This window comes from Miscanthus floridulus, chromosome 11, assembly GCF_019320115.1.
Source record: "Miscanthus floridulus cultivar M001 chromosome 11, ASM1932011v1, whole genome shotgun sequence".
In the NCBI taxonomy this organism is placed as follows: domain Eukaryota; kingdom Viridiplantae; phylum Streptophyta; class Magnoliopsida; order Poales; family Poaceae; genus Miscanthus; species Miscanthus floridulus.
The window spans coordinates 73749807-73775930 of record NC_089590.1 but is presented as its reverse complement, the minus strand read 5'-3'; the positions used below and the strand labels follow the sequence as shown (position 1 = coordinate 73775930).

At 50.2% G+C, this 26124-nt stretch overlaps 1 pseudogene; it reads left to right on the top strand.

Moving 5' to 3' along the window:
• The first annotated feature begins 637 nt into the window (after positions 1-637).
• LOC136494732 (uncharacterized) lies at positions 638-6343 on the top strand (annotated as a pseudogene).
• The last annotated feature ends 19781 nt before the right edge of the window (positions 6344-26124 follow it).

Genomic DNA, 26124 nt, shown 5'->3' with positions numbered 1-26124 from the left:
CGGAGGCTCCGAGGCCAGTGGCCGGGCGAAAACCAGCTGGTGATGTCTCCGCCCGGACCGGCGGGGACTCTCCGAGGCAACAGCGTGCCCCTGAATGCGAAGGCCAGCGGCGAGAACCATGGCCCCCGCGCGGCCGGGCGGATACCCGCGGAGAACATCTCCGACCGTCCGGTGGAGGTCCGCCAGGGGAGCGGCACGCCGTGGGGGATGAAGGCTGGCGCCGGGGAGCCAGGCCTTTGGGCCAAAGACCAGCTACAGTGGACCGACCGCTCATGGAGGCCCATTGCTTAGAAACGGTGTGGCAGGACTGCCCCGCGAATAAAAGGCTAGCGGCAGAATATTCTAGGAATGTACTGTAGTAGTTGAGGGGCATTGTAATAAATTCTGTTATGTGGTAGTTGAGTCATATAAATAGGGGACACTTGTAACCATGGAGGTTGGTTGGTGGGTGAATTAATGAAACCCTAACTTCTCGTGCCATACCCTTACTCTCCACTATTCCCCCTGTCGCTCGTACCTAGAGCCTCCGTCCGAGGCCGGCCGTCCGACGGGCGGAGGCCTTGGTCTTCGCCACGTAGGTTGAAACCTCTAGTTTCAACATTGGCGCCCACCGTGGTTGAGCCAAGGCAAACCAACGATGGCAGGGAAAAGAAAGACCACCACCAGAGCAGCAGCGGCCACAAGTCAGCGAGGAAGGCCTAGGCGCAACATTCGTAGCGCCTACGCAACCTCGTCAGCGGAGGATGGCACCAGAGTAGACGCCTAGGGTCAACCACCGGAACCCCAAGACCAAGAGATTCAAGATCCGGAGGCCCAACCAAACTCAGCCACAGCACCCGAGCAAGAACTGCAACAGCTACAAGCACAGTTGCAAAGAGCGCAACAAGAGAGGGACATAATGGCAGCAGCATTCGCAGCTATCCAAGCGTCAGCACAAGCAGCAGAAATAAGGCAGCAGTTGGTAGTCCTACATGCTGAGATGCTAAGTATGCAGCATGCAGTACCAGCAACAACCTCCGCAATCCCAGCCTCCGCGGCAACACCAACTGCAGCCATGCTTCAGGGTTCTACGCCAGTGATCAGCCAGCCGACAATGCCATCTCAGGTAATGCGGAGGCCTATCGATCCCAAGTCCCCACTATCTGAAGGCATACAACAGTCGCCATGGCCAACATCGTACAAGCCAATCACACTACCCAAGTTCAACAGAAAGACTGACCCCCATCAGTTCATTATGAGTTACGAGGCAGCAGTAGCCTCCGCCGACAGAGACGATGCCGTCTTGGCAAAGTCATTTGTCATTGCAGCCGAAGGCGACGCGCTGGCTTGGTATTCTTTGCTCAAACCAAACACAGTCTATTCTTGGGAGAACCTTCGGGACAAGATATTGGCAAACTTCAAAAGGCTAACAGCACAGTCGCTGACTTCCATAGATCTATTTCAGTGCAAGCAAATGCAGGAAGAAACACTACATGACTACTTCCAGAAATTCGTGCAACTAAAGGCGAAGGCACCAGATGTCCCAGACGAGATCGCCATTGAAGTAGCGATCAAAGGCCTCCGAATTGGGCCATTCGCAGCACACGTAGCAAGAGAGAAACCAACCTCCATTCAGCAGTTGTACGACGAGTTTGAGAAGTACTACAGATCAGACAATGACCTACGCAAGAGGCTGGAGGAGCAAAGTCAAAACAGACAACAAAACAGCAGCAAAAACCCCCAGAAATCCTGTACGAACCAGAATGTATCAAATCAGAAGCCAGGCCAGGGACAAGTGCTCAGTATCGAGGGTCAACCCCAACACGAGCGAGGGCAACAGCCAGCGCCAACACGGCCGGAGACCCAAACAAGGAACCAAGGTCGCCAAGGTTACCAAGGAAAAAACTAGAACAGAAACCAAAGCCAGAAACAACGCAAGCCATATTGCGTCTTTCACGGTGAAAACGCAGGGCACAACACCAAAGATTGTCCGGAGACAAAAGAAACACAAGAAAGGATGAAGAACAAGCAGACTGCCCAACCTCCGACACAGCAGAGCGCAAGAGAGGTCAACACCACATACACAACTGGCCACCAGCAGTACTGCCCAATGTACCCAGCGCTAAACGCAACACAAATACATCCCTCCACACTGGCCTCTGCCTATTACCCAAACTTCTTACCAGCATGGCGGTCATCACCCTCGCAGCAGACTCCGGCGAGCAACTACAGGTCGGAGGCAAGCCTAACCTACATAAACCCAAAATCTCCCCATATAACCTACCTCGAAACAAACCCGCCGGAGCAAAACCGAATAAGGTTCGAGCCTCCGCAGCCATAGCACCACATGCAGCAACTGCCTCCGCCACCACCACACAACCAGCCCGCAACACCAAAAAATGAGCCAAACCCAGAAAACCAAGTCAACCCTCATGGAGCACTGCCAACAATATGCATAATATTGCCAATCGTCGGAGGATCATCGATGGAGTTTCAAACAAAAAAGCAGAAAAAAGATCACCTCCGCCTGGTAAACAATGTAGCAGTCCAAGGCCCGACGAAACACACAGATTGGTCCAGAGTCCCAATCACCTTCACAGAAGAAGATCTCCAGCTAGAAAGCTACCCTCACACAGATGCAATGGTGATCAAGGCAAACATAGCAGCATGGGAGATAAGCAGAATACTGGTCGACACAGGCAGCTCGGCAGATATCATCTTCGCAAATACATTCGACCAAATGAAGCTCAGCAGAAATCAACTACAACCCTCCGAATCCCCTTTAATAGGATTCGGAGGCAAGCAGATACAAGCACTAGGAAAAATCTCACTCCCAGTGTCGTTCGGAACCCAAGCGAATGCTAGAACCGAGTACATAACCTTCGACGTCGTCGATCTGTATTACCCATACATTGCCATCTTGGGCAGAGGATTTATAACCAAATTCAACGCAGCACTGCATATGGCCTACCTATGCATGAAGATACCAGCACTCCATGGTATTATCACAGTTCGAGGCAGCCAGAAAGAAGCAAGAAACATAGAGAAAGCTATCTACAGAGCCCAAAGAAACATCAATGCAGTCGAGTCGGCGAACAAAGAACTAGAGCCTCTGGACATGCCCAAAGGAGAAACAGATATGACAGGTCAAGAAGAGACAAAGCTGACCCCTCTAGAAAAAGAGTTACCGGACAGAAAAGTAACAATCAGCTCAAAATTATGCAAGGCAGAAGAGGAAGAGCTCATGGCAACCCTAGTAAAAAATAAGGACATCTTTGCCTGGTCAGCCTCCGACCTCCAGGGAGTCAGCAGGGACATCATACAGCACGAACTGGATATCAACGAAAACATGAGACCAAGAAAGCAAAAACAGAGAAAAATGTTGGAGGATAGAATCCTGGCAGCAAAGGCGGAGGTGCAAAGATTGCTAGATGCAAAAGTGATCAGGGAAGTCAAGTACTCAGAATGGCTCGCAAACGTAGTCTTGGTACCAAAGAAAAATGGCAAAATGAGAATGTGCATAGATTTCACAGATCTGAACAAAGCTTGCAAGAAAGACCCCTTCCCATTGCCAAGAATAGATGCCTCCGTCGACAAGGCAGCCAGATGCCAGAGGTTCTCCCTCCTCGACTGTTTCTCTGGGTATCACCAAATCTGGATGAAAAAAGAAGACGAAGACTAGACAAGTTTCACCACCCCATTCGGGACATACTGCTACACCAGAATGCCGGAGGGACTAAAGAACGCCGAAGCAACCTTCGCCAGAATGACAAAGGAGGTTTTGGGATCACAGCTAGATAGAAACATCATAGCCTATGTCCACGACATAGTCGTCATGAGCAAGAACAAGGACGATCATGTCTCCGACTTACAGGAAACCTTCGCCAACCTCAGGACAGCAGGCCTCCGCCTCAACCCAGAGAAATGTATATTCGGAGTTACAAAAGGGAAAATGCTCGGTTATATCATAAGCAGCGAAGGCATCAAAGCAAACCCAGACAAAACCAGAGCAATAATAGCAATGGCAGAGCCCAAAAACAAGAAGGAAGTACAAAAGCTAACGGGAAGAATAGCAGCGCTCAACAGATTCATCTCAAAATCAGCAGAACACAGCCTACCCTTCTTCCAAGCCCTGAGGGGTGGAGACAACTTCGAATGGGGGCCCAAGCAGTCGGAGGCATTTCATGACTTGAAAGAGTATCTAGCAAACTCACTGATGGTCTTCGTCCCAGAATCGGACAGCCACCTATTGCTGTATGTGGCGGCCTCCGACCATGCAGTCAGCGCAGTTTTAGTCCACGAGATGGAAAAAGAATCAGGCAAAACTCAAAAACCAGTTTATTTCATCTCAGAAGCACTGTCCGGAGCCAAGCTAAACTATACAGAGGTAGAAAAAGTCGCCTACGCAGTGCTGATGGCATCAAGAAAACTAAAGCATTACTTTCAAGCCCACGAAATCTCAGTTCCAACATCTCTGCCACTACAAGACTTGCTCAGAAACAAAGAAGCCTCCGGCAGAATAGGCAAATGGGCTACAGAACTATCACAGTTTGGAATCTCATATGTCCCCAGAACAGCAATCAAATCACAAGCATTAGCTGATTTTGTAGCAGATTGGACACCTCCGACAGAGCCAAAGACGCAACCTATAGCTCAAGGCTGGATAGCATTCACATATGGAGCTTGGGGCCAAGCTGGAGCAGGAGCCTCCGCTGTCCTAATGGGACCTTCCGGTGTCAGACTAAAATACACAGTAAGGCTAGAATTCAAATCAACAAACAACATAGCAGAGTACGAAGGCCTGATATTAGCGCTGAGCAAAGCAAAAGCCCTAGGGGCAAAAACATTGACAGTCAAAATAGATTCTCAAGTGGTCACTGGCCAAGTAGAGAAAGAATACACAGCAAGAGAGCCAGAACTCATCAAATACCTATCCGTTGTCAGAAACATGGAGCGGAGATTCGAGGGTTTCACCCTAAAGCACATCCCAAGAACAGAAAACGTAGAGGCAGATGAATTGGCAAAGGCTGCGGCAAACAACCTGCCACTGCCTCCAAACACTTTTTACCAGATCTTGAAGGCTTCGGCAACTGCAGAGGCATCGAAGGCACCAAAACCCATACTACACCTGCAAAATGAAGATTGGAGAAAGGTGATAACAAAATTCCTAGAAGGCAAAACAACCGAAGAAGATGAAGCAAAAGCTGCAAGAATACAGGCCAGGGCAAGAAATTACACAATCGTAAATGGCATACTATACAAGAAAGGAGTAGTCTAGCCTCTCCTCAAATGCATATCACAGAGCGAAGGCATAGAATTGCTTCAAGAAATACACTCAGGAATCTGTGGGTCGCACATTGGCTCCAGAGCTTTATCAGCAAAGGCAATAAGGCAAGGCTTTTATTGGCCAACACACATACAAGACGCAGAGCAGATAGTCAGAACATGCAAAGCATGCCAAACTTTCTCTCTGGGACAGTCAAAACCATCGGCGAAGACCCAGCTTATACCTCCGATATGGCCGCTGCAAAGATGGGGGATGGACCTGGTCGGCCCATTACCTCCATCCCAAGGAGGAAACAGATTCGTAGTAGTGGCAGTGGAATATTTCACAAGATGGATAGAGGCAAAGCCACTGGCGAAGATAACCTCAGAAACTATCAGAAAATTCTTCTGGCAGAACATCGTTTGCAGATTTGGTGTACCAAGGATCTTGACAGTAGACAATGGAAAACAATTCGATTCAGAGAACTTCAAAGAATTCTACAAAAGCATAGGGACGAAATTAGCCTTCGCCTCTGTATACCACCCAGAGTCCAATGGAGCAGTTGAAAGAGCAAACAGAATAGTCTTTTCAGCAATATCAAAGACACTGCTGGGCCTACGCAAAGGAAGATGGATAGATGAACTACCTAGAGTTATTTGGTCACACAATACATCCGTCTCAAGAACAACAGGATTCACACCATTCAAACTGCTATATGGAGAAGAAGCCATGATGCCAGAAGAAATAAAGCACGAAAGCCTCCGCACAACAAGCCAGCTGATGTTGCAAGATGAAGAGTACGCAAAAGAAACAATAGAAGCCACCAGACTGGAAGCAGTCGACAACATTGCAAAATATCAGTCACAAACCAAGAAGTGGAGAGACTCTCAGGTGGTAAGGAAAGACATAAAACACGGAGACCTCGTACTCAGGAGAAAACCAAACGCACAACTTGTCGATAAGTTGCAACCGAAATGGGAAGGCCCATACACAGCAACGGCAGCAGGCCGACCTGGTTCTTTCCACTTGACCGACAGCGAAGGTGTCACAACAACCCACACATGGAATATCGACAGCCTTCGCAGATACTACATCTAGGCAATATACCAAAGGGCAACCTCCGCAAAATATAAGCGGAGGCCCCTATATGCAATTACCTTAGTTTTTTTTTACTTCATTCGCAACAAAATGTAAAAGAGCCTGCACTCTTTTCCTCTCAGGGGAACTCCAAACGGAGGTGAGGTTTTTAACGAGGCAGGCTCAATGTAAAAATCCTCTACAAGTATAAAGAGGTAATTCCCCAAAAGAACACCACACAGAACCCAAAAACCGAAAGCGGCCAGCTCTAGCGCCGCAATATTCGGTAAACAAAAAAATAGGTCCTTTCAAAGCGCCAGCCATAGGCAAGGGCAATTTGAAATGACCTCTATGGCCAAATAAGGCATCCGATCCTTGACAAAGACCTGACCAAAGTCAGGCATCAAGGAATAAACCTATGGCCAAATAAGGCCTCCGATCCTTGACAAAGACCTGACCAAAGTCATGCATCAAGGAATAAATCTATGGCCAAAAAAGGCCTCCGATCCTTGACAAAGACCTGACCAAAGTCAGGCTTCAAGGCAAAAATCTTCGGCCAAATAAGGCCTCCGATCCTTGACAAAGACCTGACCAAAGTCAGGCATCAAGGAATAAATCTATGGCCAAAAAAGGCCTCCGATCCTTGACAAAGACCTGACCAAAGTCAGGCTTCAAGGCAAAAATCTTCGGCCAAAAAGACCTCCGACCATTGACAAAGACCTGACCGAACTCAGGCACCAGGGCAACAACCTCGGTGGAACAGGCCTCCGACCCACAAAAAAAACCTAGCGTCAGGGAAAACAAAATTGTGGCGCAGAAACTAGGAAAAAGGTCTCCGCTATCAGTAATAGGAAAAACAGAAAGTGTCTGGCAAAACACTGCCACCACTGCGGCGCCAGGCCTCTTTACTTCAAAGATCTCAAGAAGAACGATTAATTCAGGCAACATACAGGCCATTAAAGCCAAGATGTGTTCCACCTAACAACGTACAAAAATGTTAACGCCCGAAAGCCACCACCCCATTATAAAAATGGATTCCCCCCGTGCCCTTAAGAAACTCAGTCAGCATAAGGCGCAAGGGCGCAAGGGGGGAGCAAGGCATAGTGCAGGCAAAAGCCATAGCAATAGCCATGGAGGCAGGGGTCTCCTTAGATATTCAAGTCGGTTGTGGATATTGTACGAAAACTCGTAAAATCGGAGGCAACGGTAGACAGTCGGAGACAGTGGGAGAAGAGAGAGGGCCTATGGCACGGTGATGAACAGCAAAGGCCTACGGGAGCAGGGGGATATCGCACGAAAACTCGTAACATCCCCCTGACGCCAGAGACCTAACCTGCCATCTCCAAAGATCAACCATGTCCCATGGGTGCGCAGCGTCGGAGACCCACACCTCCGGACAGCTAAAACACCCAGCTAAAGAAATATCTAGAGTCTCTGCCGTATACACAAGCTGCGCCAAACCCCTAGCCGGATCAAACGACGAATCGGCAAGCCTCGCCAGGCGGACTTCGAGTACGCCTCCGCCGGTCGAAAAGCTGCGGAGACTTCTACCCCGGCCATCAAGCAAACACAGAGAATGAGAAAAAATGGGCCAAAGGCCCTGGCCACCACCTCTGTATCGCGCTCGATCGCGCGAGCCCGGGACTAGACGAGATATGTAAACTACCACAATGGGCTCAAGATACCTCACAAACAATCAAGAAAGCAAACCTGTCTTGTATTCCATAAGGTGCCGAGAAACATTCTTACAGGACACCAACTTGAAATAAAATCCTAACTATTGTGGCGGAGGTCCGCGCCAAGCGAGCGCGCGAGTAAACCCAGCGCGCTCGTCGTCTATGTCAAACCTAACCGACTCAAATACGTCGTGCGCGATACTACGGGGGAAGGCCGAACGCCAATACTCCCAAAGCTCTCCGCTCACGTAAATACCATCGTTGTAGAGAGTCAAAGGAGCAACGTCCTGCGCAAGCTCCCGATTCGGAACCTGCGCAAGATTAAAATTTTGCACAAAACCATTCAGAACAAAATAAACTTTATTCACAAAAGCACAGTTGGACTGCGAGGTACACGCTAGAACAGCTAAATGCTACAAAGAGCCTAGACCTCCAGCGCATCGGCAGCGGCGGAAGTCCCTGGAGCGGAGCTCGCATCAGCGGTGGGCGGAGACGGAGCCTGCGGCCTCCGACCACCGACCCCGCCGATGGTAGATCCCCCTGGAGTGCCACCAGCGGCGGAGGCACCAACCGCAGACACCGAGCGCGGAACCGACGGAGGCCTGCCCGCAAGACCCTTCTGCGCATCCTGCAGCGTAGGCTGGAATGTCAGGGCCAAAAGCAACAAAAAAAAGGACAAAAAGGGCGACTACAAAAACTGTAAGTACCTTCGCCCTCTTGTCCTCCGCCAGGTTTCCGGGCAGCAGATCTCCCAAATGGAGCCCAAAAGTGCCCGATGAAATTTCTCAAGGTTTTTCGCAAGCCAAGAGAGGTCTCACCGAGCTCCTCCGGACCAGGCAGCGCCCCCTCTGGAATACTTTCGGTGTGCGTACACCCGCCGCGTGCCAAGAGTTTAGCATAGTTCGCCACTCCTGCTAGTGCTCCGTAGTCCATGCAACCGTTGATCAGACCAGGGAGCTTCGCAAGATGACGCTTTAGCCAGGAAGCGAGGGCGTACACACTGTCTTCTTCCGGAGGAGCGGAGGTCTCCGCCTCCAAGCTCGGCGATGGTGGCCCGGTAGTGACCAACAGTCGCAGCGAGGACCCCGTTGACCGAGTCCAAACGCCTCGTCATCAGAGAAAGTTGCTCCCTCACCGCTGCTGCGGACTCCTTCTCAGAGGCGAGCTCTCGCCGGAGACCCTCGGCCAGCTCACTCGCCCCTACGAGTCTGCTCGGCGGACAAAACCTCTGCCTCCCGGGCCTTGGCAAGATCGACCCTCAAGCCATCCCTTTCTCACTCTTTCTCCGCCAGAGACAGGCGGAGAGCTGTGAGAGAGTCCGACAGACTCCCTTTTTCACCTTCCAGGCGCTCGATTTCCACCTTGAGCGCTTCGATCGCGGCGTCACGATCGAAGACCTCCCAGGTGCAACGCTCTTCCATTACAACGCCCGTGTGATACCCATGCGACAAAAAAAACCCAAAACGATCAACAGCGGAATCAAGAACAAGACTAAAAACGAGCATACGCGAAAAATAATAAAACAAGAAAGGAGTAAAACCGCCGGAGGCGCACCAGGCTCTGGTGTTCTAGGTGAACGCGAAGAAGCTGGAAGAAATCCATATCCCTCAGACGCTGTTTGAAGCGATCTGTTCAAAGAGGAACAAACAAACAAGAAACAATGAGGTGAGAAAAGCAAATTTCACGTTAAACGCACCAACAGCCAAAGGCCACCTCCGACGTCTCCAAGAACAGCAAGATAACACTCCTCCCAACCTGAGATAGAAGTGTCGGAGGAGCCTACGTAAAAAAGACACAACAGCAGCTTAGGTCGGAGGGCAGATCACAAACAAACCACATGACGATCAAAATGAAAATATTTTTACTTACTCGGACCCGGCGCCGTCAGCCCCGGTTGCCCTGGACCAAACCTAGCACCAGCGGCAGCTGCTCGCTCCTCTGGGGTGAGAAGTCCAGCCATGACATCACCTGCAAAGCAGCAGGTGCATAGTATTGGCACTTGGCACAACACGCAAAGGGATGAACCGGGCGAAGACAATAAACATAAAGATGTCCACCAAACGAGCTTACTCATAAAGAGCCCGGGCAGAGCAGCTTCCCGCGACCTCTGAGCAGAAGTCTCCGCCGTATCGTGTGACGAAGGCCCAAGGGGACGGACTTCCCCAGCCAGCGGCCCGGTGGGCGGAGGGCTCGAAGAAGGCCGAGCTGCCGGGGCCTCCTCAGCAAGAGCGGCCTCCGGCCGCCCTACGTCGGCCGTAGGTGCGGGCGAAAGCGCGACAGTGGCAGAGGGCGAAGGAACACACCGCGGGACGGCCTTCGTGTCCTCTTCAGAGCTTGAGCACAACCCGCCAAGAACGTCGGGCATAGGCTCGACGGCGCTATCTTCTGGCCGATCGCTGACGCTCGTAGCACCATGCGAGGAGCGCGCCGGGATAACGCCGCTCTCCGGCCGCCCGGCACCGCTCACCGCCACGCTCGTCGGGCGCGCCGGAGCTACGGGAGAGCCGCGATCCCCTCCGCTCGCAACTCGAGCGTCCGCTGACGGGGCGGAGGAGCTCTCAACGTCTTCGCTGTCGGCGGAGGCAGCGCCCGCACTGCCAGCTGAAGACAAAGCCGGCGCGATCAGCAGGGCTCCGTTTTTCTTTTTCTTTTTCACAGGCGCCTGAGATACGGCGGCGCCCTTCCTCTTTTTGGATTCGGCCTCCGCTATAACATTCTTTGCGTAGGCTTTCTTCTTCTTCTTTTCAATCGAGGCCAGGACCTCAGCAGGAACTTCGCGCTCCCGGTATATGATACCGACCTCCTCGAAAACTCTATTAAGCCGTGGCATGGTGCCTGCCACGACCATCCGGGACGTGTACTCACGCTCGGAAATCTTGCCAACCAGTCCTATGGCGGTTTCCTCGACTTTGGAGACGAAACCGTCCTCCGTCACCCCCTCTCCCAAAGACTGACCAAAGCGGGGGAACGGAATCCCGGCCTCCGGCCCGAAGACGGGGACCTTGACCTGTTCCAGCTGAAAAGCTGGGTTGTTTTTGCCCAAGGGCCAGTAGTTGGAGGCCATGATCTCCTCCACCAGATCGCGACCACCAGAGTAGCGGCACGCGGCCACAAAAGCCCGATCACAGGCCTCCCGCGTCGGAGACACCTCCTCCAGCGGATCCACGCGCGTGTGTGGCGCCATCTCCTCCATCCGAGAAGTCAGAGGATACTCCGAGACTTCCTTGCCATCCTCGGTGGTGCTGCGGACCCCATAAGTCTTCACGTAGAACCATTGCTCGAGCCAGCCGCGGTCCCACTTGCCCTTCTGGCAAAAAGATATCTCCAGACGATCCACGCCTTGGTTCCTCTTGGACATGAAAGTGCAACTACCGTACTGATAGGTCACTTCCACCTCCTTGCCATCTCGCACCTCCTTCTTCCTCTTCGGCTGCTTCTGCAGTTCATAGTACGTGCAAAAGGTGTCCACATCCGGCTCGGCACCATAAGAGACGCACGCCCAGCAAAACTTGCTAAGAGTCAGGAAAGCAGTGGGAGTCAGATGATGGAGCTGAACATTGAAGGTCTCCAACACTCGGCGGAGGAAGGGAATGTAAGGAAATTGGAGGCCACAGGTGAAGAAGTCCCGGAAGACCACCGCGTATCCTTCCTTCGGCTCCGGAACAGTCTGACCCGGCGGAGGGATCTTCACCCGGGAAGAAGGAAAACATGACTCCTTCAGCATCTCCGTGATTGCCTCCTCAGTAATAGAGGACGGGCCGAAGTCCCAAGATTTTATCGCCATGTCTCCGGAGTCCGTGGCGACTAGGTCTCCGATAGACGCAGAGACGCTCCCCAAATCCTCCTCCACCAGCTTTTCCAACTCCAACGCGGAGGCAGAGGCAAGCATGCACTCCTCAAAGCGCGCACCCCAGCCGACGGCCCTAACGTCGAGAAGGTGGCGGTAGGGTCCAGAGAAGGTGGGCCGGCAAGTTTGGGCGGAGGCGGAAAGGAAAGCCACCGCGACAGCAACCTAAGCGCGAGACGCGAACAGAAAGACGGAGCGAGCAACGGCAGCGAGAGGCGAAAGCGAAGAGGGCAGAGAACGTTTTCTCGGACGCAATGAAAGCGAGTGAGCGGTGTGTGGGGGGACCCCGCCACCAAGAGCACCCTTATATAGGCAGCGGGCACAACGGTCATCTCCGGAAGTTTCGCCCGCTGCACAACGGTCACCTCCGAAAAAATCGCGGGGAACGTAACGGACACTGACATAGCAGAAACGGCCGCGACGTGGGGCAACGGCTACATTTGCCGCCCAACGGCTATTCTCGACGAGACCAAACGCTACGCCAGAGCGGGCCAGGGGGGAAGTAGCGGGGTCTCGCTCGAAGACGCCGAAGGTGGTCTCCGCCCCCGCGGACGCCTTCGGCTAAGGCGTTTTGAGCTCACGGCACGCTCTGGCGAACCATGGTCTCAAAAGGGGGGAACTGTTGTAGCATGGCTTCTGGCGGGTGGCGAAGGCCCCTGGCAGCGGGGTGTCGCCAAGGCGTCTTCGAGCGGGCGGAGACCGGACGCTGACTAGGAGATTTCTCGACGATGCTCGAGGGGTCATCACGGACTCCGCCGAGGCCAGGCACGCACCCCGCCGACCGCTCAGGCGGGCGTCTCCGGTATTACGGGCGGAGGCAGCCTTATCTCTAAACTAACCAAACAAACGATTTTGCCCAAGTGTGCGCAGGTACTCAAGCGCGGGCGCTCGCGGTGGGCGCAAGCGCGCCAGCATGGCTCCTGCGTGGCCGGGCGGAGACCTATGGATGATGTCTCCGCCTGGACCGGCGGGGACCCTCCGAGGCAACGGCGCGCCACTGAGGGCGGAGGCTCGGAGGCCAGCGGCCGGGCGGAGACCAGCTGGTGACGCCTCCGCCCGGACTGGCGGGGACTCTCCGAGGCAACAGCGCGCCCCTGAACGCGAAGGCCAGCGGCGAGAACCATGGCCCCCGCGCGGCCGGGCGGATACCCGCGGAGAACGTCTCCGACCGTCCGGCGGAGGTCCACCAGGGGAGCGGCGCGCCGTGGGGGATGAAGGCCGGCGCCGGGGAGCCAGGCCTTTGGGCCGAAGACCAGCTACAGTGGGCCGACCGCTCATGGAGGCCCTTTGCTTAGAAACGGTGTGGCAGGACTGCCCCGCAAATAAAAGGCTAGCGGCAGAATATTCCAGGAATGTACTGTAGTAGTTGAGGGGCATTGTAATAAATTCTGTTATGTGGTAGTTGAGTCCTATAAATAGGGGACACTTGTAACCATGGAGGTTGGTTGGTGGGTGAATTAATGAAACCCTAACTTCTCGTGCCATTCCCTTACTCTCCACTATTCCCCTGTCGCTCGTACCCAGAGCCTCCGTCCGAGGCCGGCCGTCCGACGGGCGGAGGCCTTGGTCTTCGCCACGCTTGAAACCTCTAGTTTCAACACTTATTTTCGCTGACAGTACAAATGTAGTTTGGACCGTCGGTTTTAGAAATGAGCCGATCTTATGTCAAAAAAAAAAAAAAAAAGAGACGATCGAGCGCTAACATATTTTCACCACCATCGACTGACGATCAAACCGATTTCTGCTGTCGGTTCTGATTTGTTTTTTTAGGAAATTGGCAATACAGGCCATTTGAAGCTGACGGTAAAAGGTTTTTGTGTACATGCGTGATTATGTTTTCATAAATCACACATACTCGCTCTCACTTACTTCATCAGAGGGAACTCATGCATCATGCAAGGACAACAAGTACAAGTGCACTTATATTTAGCTAGTGCTTGCTTGTGTCATTCTATTTTTGTTTTTAAATACTTATGCATGGCTACATATGCTAGCTGCATGCTACGAAGCTAGTAAGAAAAGTCGAGGCACACCTAATCATATGAGTTTGAATTCAACAGCTACGTTCAAAGCTAATTCGTTTCAACCAAGGAAAAAAAATTGTTCAGACCGAGACCGCGACGTCAGTATCTGCTATGAAAAGTAGGCCAGCTTCGTTCTGCCGATGTCGATGGATTTTTTTTTTAAGAAAAGAGGTTTCCTCCGCTTTACTGAACATAAAGCGTATCGAAAGCGTTTACAGCACTTGCGTACCTGCGCGCCCGCCAAAGCAGAAAACGACTAAGCGTTTACATGTTCATCGAGTTTTCAAGCAGAAAAGAACTAGAACTCGGCTGAATCATAGCATTGCAGACCAACTCCGAAGGCTGAGATTCCGATGGTGGTAGACTTGATTGATGCCAGCATATTTTCCAGGAGGCTGCGCCGCTTTTAGTTCCATCTTCTGGGTCGCCAACATCAGCTCCTCCTATGTTGCTCCAGTAAACGTTGGTCTCCATCTTCTTAGTGTCTTGGAAATCCACAGCATCAGCACCTTCAGACCTGTCCAAATCTCCCCGTGAAAACAGATCTTGTTACGCAATTTCCAAAGGCACCACAAGGCAGCCGCAAAAATTACATTTGTTAACAAATGTTTCTTATTATACAACCATAAGGAAGCAACCGCTTCATATGACTATTCACCATTCAAGCTCAGACACTCAGAGAGCTCACACCAAAGCCTCTTCACTACACGACATTCAAAGAACAGGTGATAAATTGATTCTGGTTCAGAACAGAAAACACAAGTTTTGTCATCTACATTTCTCCTCTTAGCCAGGTTATCCCTTGTGAGCAATTTATTCTTAGATAAAAGCCATAGGAAGATTTGGACTCTTGGAGGTATCTTTAATTTCCAAACAGCATGGACAAAAACTGGTTTCACACCATGGTTATTAATAACTACATAAAGAGACTGAACTGAAAATTTTCTTGTAGAACTAAAACTCCAAATGATTTGATCAGGCTCATCATTGAGACTGATCTCCTCCATGATACCCACCAGTTCAAACTAGAGGTTCATAAGGTTTTCAGACACAATTCTGGAAAAAGAGAGCATCAATGTTTCTCCATCCCAGACTTGACTAATTGTCCTACCTTGTTGATTGCATATAACATACAAGGGCCAAAACTGGGTTGCTAAGCTAGAGTTACCAAACCAATGGTCCTCCCAAAACCTTATCTTTTTACCATCTCCAACTTTCCAAATAATCCCCATTTTTCTGCTTGTAGAGCCCAGGTTACCCCTTTCCAGAAAGGGGATACCTGGTTCCCCAGTGAGCAGCAGATATTAGGTCTATCAGTTTTATACTTATAATCAGTGATCTTATGCCAAATGGCACTATCATTCAGCCCATATCTAAAAATCCAAGAACTTAACAATGAAAGGTTAAGATTTCTCAGATCTAGAATTCCTAGCCCACCCAGCTCCTTCTGTTGGGCAACTAACTACCAATGTGCAAAGTGATATTTATGATGATCTTCATTGTTGTTCCACAAAAATCTACCCATATGGGAATTAATCATATCAATAGCCCATCTTGGAAACTTAATAATAGACATGAGGTAGATAGGGATACTAACTAAACATGCTTTTAACAGAGTTAACCGACCAGCATAGGATAAGAGTCTACCCTTCCAACTGGCTATTCTTTTGATGATCTTGTCAATCATAGGCTGGAGATCTTCCTTTCTTAACTTTGTGAAATGCAGGGGTACAGCCAGATATTTGATAGGAAAATTACCTTTTTTACGGCAGAAATTTTTGGCTAACTAAAAAAAAAAAAACTCGACCTGCGGGGGGATGACGGCCCCGGGTTTTGCCCTTAAGAAGAAAATCTTCTCACACAGATCGAGAAAACCCCCGAACCCCCGCTCCCATCCTGACGCAGTGGTACCGTAACCCTGTGAGAACCGGGCCGGGGCCTAACTGCGCTTTGGCACCTGGGGGCGGGCGAGGGGATTTTTTTAACCTCAGCCTGAAATTCGCTCCTACGGGGAGTCGAACTCAGGACCTGAGGAGTGCCGCCGGGCCACCTAACTGCTTGGACTAGGATTTTTGGCTAACTCATTCACTCTTTCCTCCTCAATGCCAACAGTCAACAGATCACTTTTGTCGTAGTTTATTTTCATACCAGTCATTTTCTCATAGCAGATTAAGAGCCACTTGAGATTATTAGCTTTTTCTAAGTCATTCTCTAGGAAGAGGATGGTGTCATCTGCATACTGCAGACTGAGCACACCTCCTTCAACAGCCCTTGGCAATAACCCAAAAACCAGATTAGATCTAGCTGCTTTCATAAGCATTCTTGTAAAAATATCAGCAACCAAGTTGAACATGATGGGGCCCTTTCCCAGGTTTAAAATAAACAATATTTTCATCATTTATTCTAATGCAAATTGAACCACCCTGTATAACCTTCCTCATCCAGTTTTTCCACTTGGCTCCAAAGCCTCTAGAAATAATCATCTCCTCAATAAAACCCCAACTAACCCTATCATAGGCCTTCTCATAGTCCAGTTTCAAAATGATCCCACTTTCATTACACCTATGAATATCATGAATGATCTCATGGGCTGCTACTACGCTTTCCAAGATAAATCTCCCCTTAATAAATGTTGTTTGATTTGAACGGATAAGTCTGTCAGCTATCTTAATCAGTCTGTTATTGAGGGCTTTAGCAAATACCTTAAAACTACAGTTGATGAGGCTGATGGGTCTAAACTTTTTAAGATGCTTAGCCTCAGCCTCTTTTGGGATCAAGGTAATGATGGCGTAATTGAGTCTATCTAAGTTTAACTGGCCAGATTCAAAATCCTTTACCAGGTTCATAAAATCTGTTTTTATTATCTCTCAAAATGCTTGGTAGAAGAGGAAAGAGAACCCATCAGGCCCAGGAGCTCCCTCAGCATAAGAGTCAGATAGCGGCCTTGATCTCATCTTCAGTAAATGAAGCTTCTAAAAGCTCATTCTCAGAAGTGGTGACCTTATCTTCCTCTTCCCAGAAATTCTCTGCCAAATGTACTCTCAATTCTTCCTCAGCTCCAAACAAGTTTTTATAAAAATCTACTGCATGGCTAAGCATGTCCTTGGTATCTTCTAGAATGTCATCAGGGCTTTCAAGGGCAGGGATCCTTTTTTTCCTAGCTCTTTGGTTAGAAATAGCCTGGAAATAGGCAGTATTTCTATCACCTTCCTTAACATTTCTATATCTTGATCTTTGCCTTGCCTTCATCTCCTCTAAACTCCAGATTTTCTCAAGATCACAAACAATAGCATCCATCTTCTGTTTTCCCCTGTTAACAGGAGCCTAGATTCATATTTCTTGTCCAAGATGTCAAACTCCTTAAGGAGTTCAACTTTTTTCCTTTTGATATCTGCATTAATGTTTCTAGCCCAGCCCTTTAACTTCTTTCTAAGTAGCCTCACTTTGAATTGCCAGATATCTATAGCATTATCAAAAGCACAGCTAGTACTCCAAATTTTTGCAACTAATTGTTTGAAATCTGGTTGCTCAAGCCACCATTTTTCAAACCTAAACAGACTAGGTTTCTTAGCTTCCTGCAGGCCAAAATTTAAGATAAGAGGGACATAGTCACTACCAGCCCTAGACTTAGCGGTCACAAAGGCCAACGGGAAATTCTGCTCAAACTTAGTGTTACACATCAGTTTATCTAAGGCTGCCATAATAGGCTGGTCTTGGTTATTGGTCCAGGTATATGATCTAGATGAATTTTTTAACTCCAATAGCCCAAAATTGTGAATCCATTCATTAAAAAGATCTACCCATTTTTGGTTAACCAAACCATTATTTTTTTCATTTTTGTCAGCTACCAAGTTGAAGTCCCCACCTATAAGGGTAGGTCCATCCCAATTCTCCAACAAAGAGTTCAGTTCCTGGATTAAGTCTGATTTCCCCTCTTCATAAGGAGAACCATATACACTAATAAATCTCCAAACCATTTTATCCTCACAGTTTTTAATCATCACCGACAAGCAAAACTTAGTTGACTGCCAGGCTAAAGCCTCCATTTTCCTAGAGTTCACACCTACCAAAATGCCACCCGACGTACCACTAGCAGGGAGGGAATTCTAGAGAAAATCTTTATTAGCATAATTCAAGAATGAGTCCTCAAAAGACCTTTTTTTGTTTCCTGAAAACTAACAAAGTCTAGTTTATTATCATTAATAAAAATCTGTAATGCATTACAATTTGTCTCTTTTATTGAGGCCTCTAATGTTACAGGTTGCTCCTATCATCAGAACAGTTTAATATATCTGGGGCCTCAAGGACTTTAGTCACTACTTGAACCCAAGAACACCCAATATTCCTAGTACCCTCCTTCAAAGAAATCTTATGAGCATCTTGACTTTTAGAGAGGTGGAGGTCTGCATCAACTCAAGGAGGTAGACACGTTGTCTGTCAAGATGGACCTGTGGATGAAAAAGCTCGAAGACTGAATCAATGAGAAGCAAGAAGTCATGCATATTCATGATTCCCGCATGACAAGCGAAGAATGTGGCAACACTGGGCATTCAGGGAACAACTGTCCTGAAACCCATGAGGACGTGAACTTTGTCAACAATAACTACTTTCGTCCTCAACAGAATTAATGATGGAACCAGCAACAGAGGCCAAACTACCAAGGTAACTATCAAGGTAACAATTATAATAATTTCAATCAACCACCTTTGAGAGAATTAATTACTGGCCAATCCAAACTTATGGATGGATTATCTAGAAAGGTAGCTACCAATGATAAGATTCTAGAGAACATAAATAATAGAATGGATAGTTTTGCTTCTTCCATTAAGAACCAGCATAGCTTTAATAAAATGATAGAATAAAAAATAGCTCAGCTGGCAGCTGCTATTCCTCCGTCCAACAAAGGTAAGATTTTGGGGCAGCTGGAAGATCTAGAAACTGCAAATATTGTCGATATTCACAATGCAGCTTACTACTACACGGAGCCATCAACGGGAAGGTGGATAGATTATTCACTACCCGATAAGAAAGGTGACCCTAGTAGACATGTCATCCCTATCTCCATTGGACATCATATTTTCCAAGAAGCTGTCTGTGACTTCGAAGCTAGTGTCAACATCATACCTAAGGTAATCTATGAGAAAATTTTAGGAGATCTTGAAGGCTCCGGCAACTGCGGAGGCATCGAAGGCACCAAAACCCATACTACACCTGCAAAATGAAGATTGGAGAAAGGTGATAACAAAATTCCTAGAAGGCAAAACAACCGAAGAAGATGAAGCAAAAGCAGCAAGAATACAGGCCAGGGCAAGAAATTACACAATCGTAAATGGCATACTGTACAAGAAAGGAGTAGTCCAGCCTCTCCTCAAATGCATATCGCAGAGCGAAGGCATAGAATTGCTTCAAGAAATACACTCAGGAATCTGCGGGTCGCACATTGGCTCCAGAGCTTTATCAGCAAAGGCAATAAGGCAAGACTTTTATTGGCCAACACACATACAAGACGCAGAGCAGACAGTCAGAACATGCAAAGCATGCCAAACTTTCTCTCCGGGACAGTCAAAACCATCGGCGGAGACCCAGCTTATACCTCCGATATGGCCGCTGCAAAGATGGGGGATGGACCTGGTCGGCCCATTACCTCCATCCCAAGGAGGAAACAGATTCGCAGTAGTGGCAGTGGAATATTTCACAAGATGGATAGAGGCAAAGCCGCTGGCGAAGATAACCTCAGAAACTATCAGAAAATTCTTCTGGCAGAACATCGTTTGCAGATTCGGTGTACCAAGGATCTTGACAGTAGACAATGGAAAACAATTTGATTCAGAGAACTTCAAAGAATTCTGCAAAAGCATAGGGACGAAATTAGCCTTCGCCTCTGTATACCACCCAGAGTCCAATGGAGCAGTTGAAAGAGCAAACAGAATAGTCTTTTCAGCAATATCAAAGACACTGCTGGGCCTACGCAAAGGAAGATGGATAGATGAACTACCTAGAGTTATTTGGTCACACAATACATCCGTCTCAAGAACAACATGATTCACACCATTCAAACTGCTATATGGAGAAGAAGCCATGATGCCAGAAGAAATAAAGCACGAAAGCCTCCGCACAACAAGCCAGCTGATGTTGCAAGATGAAGAGTATGCAAAAGAAACAATAGAAGCCACCAGACTGGAAGCAGTCGACAATATTGCAAAATATCAGTCACAAACCAAGAAGTGGAGAGACTCTCAGGTGGTAAGGAAAGACATAAAACACAGAGACCTCGTACTCAGGAGAAAACCAAATGCACAACTTGTCGGTAAGTTGCAACCGAAATGGGAAGGCCCATACACAGCAACGGCAGCAGGCCGACCTGGTTCTTTCCACTTGACTGACAGCGAAGGTGTCACAACAACCCACACATGGAATATCGACAGCCTTCGCAGATACTACATCTAGGCAATGTACCAAAGGGCAACCTCCGCAAAATATAAGCGGAGGCCCCTATATGCAATTACCTTAGTTTTTTTTACTTCATTCGAAACAAAATGTAAAAGAGCGTGCACTCTTTTCCTCACAGGGGAACTCCAAACGGAGGTGAGGTTTTTAATGAGGCAGGCTCAATGTAAAAATCCTCTACAAGTATAAAGAGGTAATTCCCCAAAAGAACACCACACAGAACCCAAAAACCGAAAGCGGCCAGCTCTGGCGCCGCAATATTCGGTAAACAAAAAAAACAGGTCCTTTCAAAGCGCCAGCCATAGGCAAGGGCAATTTGAAACGACCTCTATGGCCAAATAAGGCTTCCGATCCTTGACAAAGACCTGACCAAAGTCAGGCATCAAGGAATAAACCTATGGCCAAATAAGGCATCCGATCCTTCACAAAGACCTGACCAAAGTCAGGCATCAAGGAATAAATCTATGGCCAAAAAAGGCCTCCGATCCTTGACAAAGACCTGACCAAAGTCTGGCTTCAAGGCAAAAATCTTCGGCCAAATAAGGCCTCCGATCCTTGACAAAGACCTGACCAAAGTCAAGCATCAAGGAATAAATCTATGGCCAAAAAAGGCCTCCGATCCTTGACAAAGACCTGACCAAGGTCAGTCTTCAAGGCAAAAATCTTCGGCCAAAAAGACCTCCGATCCTTGACAAAGACCTGACCAAAGTCAGGCATCAAGGAATAAATCTATGGCCAAAAAAGGCCTCCGATCCTTGACAAAGACCTGACCAAAGTCAGGCTTCAAGGCAAAAATCTTCGGCCAAAAAGACCTCCGACCATTGACAAAGACCTGACCGAACTCAGGCATCAGGGCAACAACCCCGGTGGAATAGGCCTCCGACCCCTAAAAAAACCTAGCGTCAGGGAAAACAAAATTGTGGCGCAGAAACTAGGAAAAAGGTCTCCGCTATCCGTAATAGGAAAAACAGAAAGTGCCTGGCAAAACACTACCACCACTGCGGCGCCAGGCCTCTTTACTTCAAAGATCTCAAGAAGAACGATTAATTCAGGCAACATACAGGCCATTAAAGCCAAGATGCGTTCCACCTAACAACGTACAAAAATGTTAACGCCCGAAAGTCACCACCCCATTATAAAAACGGATTCCCCCCGTGCCCTTAAGAAACTCAGTCAGCATAAGGCGCAAGGGCGCAAGGGGGGAGCAAGGCTTAGTGCAGGCAAAAGCCATAGCAATAGGCATGGAGGCAGGGGTCTCCTTAGATATTCAAGTCGGCTGTGGATATTGTACAAAAACTCATAAAATCGGAGGCAACGGTAGACAGTCGGAGACAGTGGGAGAAGAGAGAGGGCCTACGGCACGGTGATGAACAACAAAGGCCTACGGGAGCAGGGGGATATCGCACGAAAACTCGTAACATCCCCCTGACGCCGGAGACCTAACCTGCCATCTCCAAAGATCAACCATGTCCCACGAGTGCGTAGCGTCGGAGACCCACACCTCCAGACAGCTAAAACACCCAGCTAAAGAAATATCTAGAGTCTCTGCCGTCTGCACAAGCTGCGCCAAACCCCTAGCCGGATCAAACGACGAATCGGCAAGCCTCGCCAGGCGGACTTCGAGTACGCCTCCGCCAGTCGAAAAGCTGCGGAGACTTCTACCCCGGCCATCAAGCAAACACAGAGAATGAGAAAAAATGGGCCAAAGGCCCTGGCCACCACCTCTGTATCGCGCTCGATCGCGCGAGCTTGGGACTAGACGAGACATGTAAACTACCACGATGGGCTCAAGATACCGCACAAACAATCAAGAAAGTGAACCTGTCTTGTATTCCATAAGGTGTCGAGAAACATTCTTACAGGACACCAACTTGAAATAAAATCCTAACTATTGTGGCGGAGGTCCGCGCCAAGCGAGCGCGCGAGTAAACCCAGGGCGCTCGTCGTCTATGTCAAACCTAACCGACTCAAATACGTCGTGCACGATACTATGGGGGAAGGCCGAACGCCAATACTCCCAAAGCTCTCCGCTCACGTAAATACCGTCGTTGTAGAGATCAAAGGAGCAACGTCCTGCGCAGGCTCCCGATTCGGAACCTGCGCAAGATTAAAATTTTGCACAAAACCATTCAGAACAAAATAAACTTTATTCACAAAAGCACAGTTGGACTGCGAGGTAAACGCTAGAACAGCTAAATGCTACAAAGAGCCTAGACCTCCGGCGCATCGGCAGCGGTGGAAGTCCCTGGAGCGGAGCTCGCATCAGCGGTGGGTGGAGACGGAGCCTGCGGCCTCCGACCACCGACCCCGCCGATGGTAGATCCCCCCGGAGCGCCACCAGCGGCAGAGGCACCAACCATAGACACCGAGCGCGGAACCGACGGAGGCCTGCCCGCAAGACCCTTCTGTGCATCCTGCAGCGTAGGCTGGAATGTCAGGGCCAAAAGCAACAAAAAAAGGACAAAAAGGGCGACTACAAAAACTGTAAGTACCTTCGCCCTCTTGTCCTCCGTCGGTTTCCGGGCAGCAGATCTCCCAAATGGAGCCCAAAAGTGCCCGATGAAATTTCTCAAGGTTTTTCGCAAGCCAAGAGAGGTCTCACCGAGCTCCTCCGGACCAGGCAGCGCCCCCTCCGGAATACTTTCGGTGTGCGTACACCCGCCGCGTGCCAAGAGTTTGGCATAGTTCGCCACTCCCGCCAGTGCCCCGTAGTCCGTGCAACCGTTGATCAGACCAGGGAGCTTTGCAAGATGACGCTTTAGCCAGGAAGCGAGGGCGTACACGCTGTCTTCTTCCGGAGGAGCGGAGGTCTCGCCTCCAAGCTCGGCGACGGTGGCCCGGTAGTGACCAACAGTCGCAGCGAGGACCCCTTTGACCAAGTCCAAACACCACGTCGTCAGAGAAAGTTGCTCCCTCACCGCTGCTGCGGACTCCTTCTCAGAGGCGAGCTCTCGCCGGAGACCCTCGGCCAGCTCACTCGCCCTACGAGTCTGCTCGGCGGACAAAACCTCCGCCTCCCGGGCCTTGGCAAGATCGACCCTCAAGCCATCCATTTCTCGCTCTTTCTCCGCCAGAGACAGGCGGAGAGCTGTGAGAGAGTTCGACAGACTCCCTTTTTCACCTTCCAGGCGCTCGATTTCCACCTTGAGTGCTTCGATCGCGGCGTCACGATCGAAGACCTCCCGAGTGCAACGCTCTTCCATTACAACACCCGTGTGATACTCCTACGACAAAAAAACCCAAAACGATCAACAGCGGAATCAAGAACAAGACTAAAAACGAGCATACGCGAAAAATAATAAAACAAGGAGTAAAACCGCCGGAGGCGCACCAGGCTCTGGTGTTCCAGGTGAACGCGAAGAAGCTAGAAGAAATCCATATCCCTCAGACGCTGTTTGAAGCGATCTGTTCAAAGAGGAACAAACAAACAAGAAACAATGAGGTGAGAAAAGCAAATTTCACGTTAAACGCACCAACAGCCAAAGGCCACCTCCGACGTCTCCAAGAACGGCAAGATAACACTCCTCCCAACCTGAGATAGAAGTGTCGGAGGAGCCTACGTAAAAAAGACACAACAGTAGCTTAGGTCGGAGGGCAGATCACAAACAAACCACATGACGATCAAAATGAAAATATTTTTACTTACTCGGACCCGGCGCCGTCAGCCCCGGTTGCCCTAGACCAAACCTAGCACCAGCGGCAGCTGCTCTCTCCTCTGGGGTGAGAAGTCCAGCCATGACATCACCTGCAAAGCAGCAGGTGCATAGTATTGGCACTTGGCACAACACGCAAAGGGATGAACCGGGCGAAGACAATAAACATAAAGATGTCCACCAAACGAGCTTACTCATAAAGAGCCCGGGCAGAGCAGCTTCGCGCGACCTCTGAGCAGAAGTCTCCGCCGTATCGTGTGACGAAGGCCCAAGGGGACGGACTTCCCCAGCCAGCGGCCCGGTGGGCGGAGGGCTCGAAGAAGGCCGAGCCGCTGGGGCCTCCTCAGCAAGAGCGGCCTCCGGCCGCCCTACGTCGGCCGCAGGTGCGGGCGAAAGCACGACAGTGGCAGAGGGCGAAGGAACACACCGCGGGACGGCCTCCGTGTCCTCTTCAGAACTTGAGCACAACCCGCCAAGAACGTCGGGCATAGGCTCGGTGGCGCTGTCTTCTGGCCGATCGCTGACACTCGTAGCACCATGCGAGGAGCGCGCCGGGATAACGCCGCTCTCCGGCCGCCCGGCACCGCTCACCGCCACGCTCGTCGGGCGCGTCGGAGCTACGGGAGAGCCGCGATCCCCTCCGCTTGCAACTAGAGCGTCCGCTGACGGGGCGGAGGAGCTCTCAACGTCTTCGCTGCCGGCGGAGGCAGCGCCCGCACTGCCAGCGGAAGACAAAGCCGGTGCGATCAGCGGGGCTCCGTTTTTCTTTTTCTTTTTCACAGGCGCCCGAGATACAGCGGCGCCCTTCCTCTTTTTGGATTCGGCCTCCACTGTAACATTCTTTGCGTAGGCTTTCTTCTTCTTCTTTTCAATCGAGGCCAGGACCTTAGCAGGAACTTCACGCTCTCGGTATATGACACCGACCTCCTCGAAAACTCTATTAAGCCGTGGCATGGTGCCTGCCATGACCATCCAAGACGTGTACTCACGCTCAGAAATCTTGCCAACCAGTCCTATGGCGGCTTCCTCGACTTCGGAGACAAAACTGTCCTCCGTCACCCCCTCCCCCAAAGACTGACCAAAGCGGGGGAACGGAATCCCGGCCTCTGGCCCAAAGATGGGGACCTTGACCTGTTCCAGCTAAAAAGCTGGGTTGTTTTTGCCCAAGGGCCAGTAGTTGGAGGCCATGATCTCCTCCACCAGATCGCAACCACCAGAGTAGCGGCACGCGGCCGCAAAAGCCCGATCACAGGCCTCCCGCGTCGGAGACACCTCCTCCGGTGGATCCACACGCGTGTGTGGCGCCATCTCCTCCATCCGAGAAGTCAGAGGATACTCCGAGACTTCCTCGCCATCCTCGGTGGTGCTGCGGACCCCATAAGTCTTCACGTAGAACCATTGCTCGAGCCAGCCGCGGTCCCACTTGCCCTTCTGGCAAAAAGATATCTCCAGACGATCCACGCCTTGGTTCCTCTTGGACATGAAAGTGCAACTACCGTACTGATAGGTCACTTCCACCTCCTTGCCATCTCGCACCTCCTTCTTCCTCTTCGGCTGCTTCTGTAGTTCATAGTACGTGCAAAAGGTGTCCACATCCGGCTCGGCACCATAAGAGATGCACGCCTAGCAAAACTTGCTAAGAGTCAGGAAAGCAGTGGGAGTCAGATGATGGAGCTGAACATTGAAGGTCTCCAACACCCGGTGGAGGAAGGGAATGTAAGGAAATCGGAGGCCGTAGGTGAAGAAGTCCCGGAAGACCACCGCGTATCCTTCCTCCGGCTCCGAAACAGTCTGACCCGGCGGAGGGATCTTCACCTGGGAAGAAGGAAAACATGACTCCTTCAGCATCTCCTTGATTGCCTCCTCAGTAATAGAGGATGGGCCGAAGTCCCAAGATTTTATCGCCATGTCTCCGGAGTCCACGGCGACTAGGTCTCCGATAGACGCAGAGACGCTCCCCAAATCCTCCTCCACCAGCTTTTCCAACTCCAACGTGGAGGCAGAGGCAAGCATGCACTCCTCAAAGCGTGCACCCCAGCCGACGGCCCTAACGCCGAGAAGGTGGCGGTAGGGTCCGAAGAAGGTGGGCCGGCGAGTTTGGGCGGAGGCGGAAAGGAAAGCCACCGCGACAGCAACCTAAGCGCGAGACACGAAT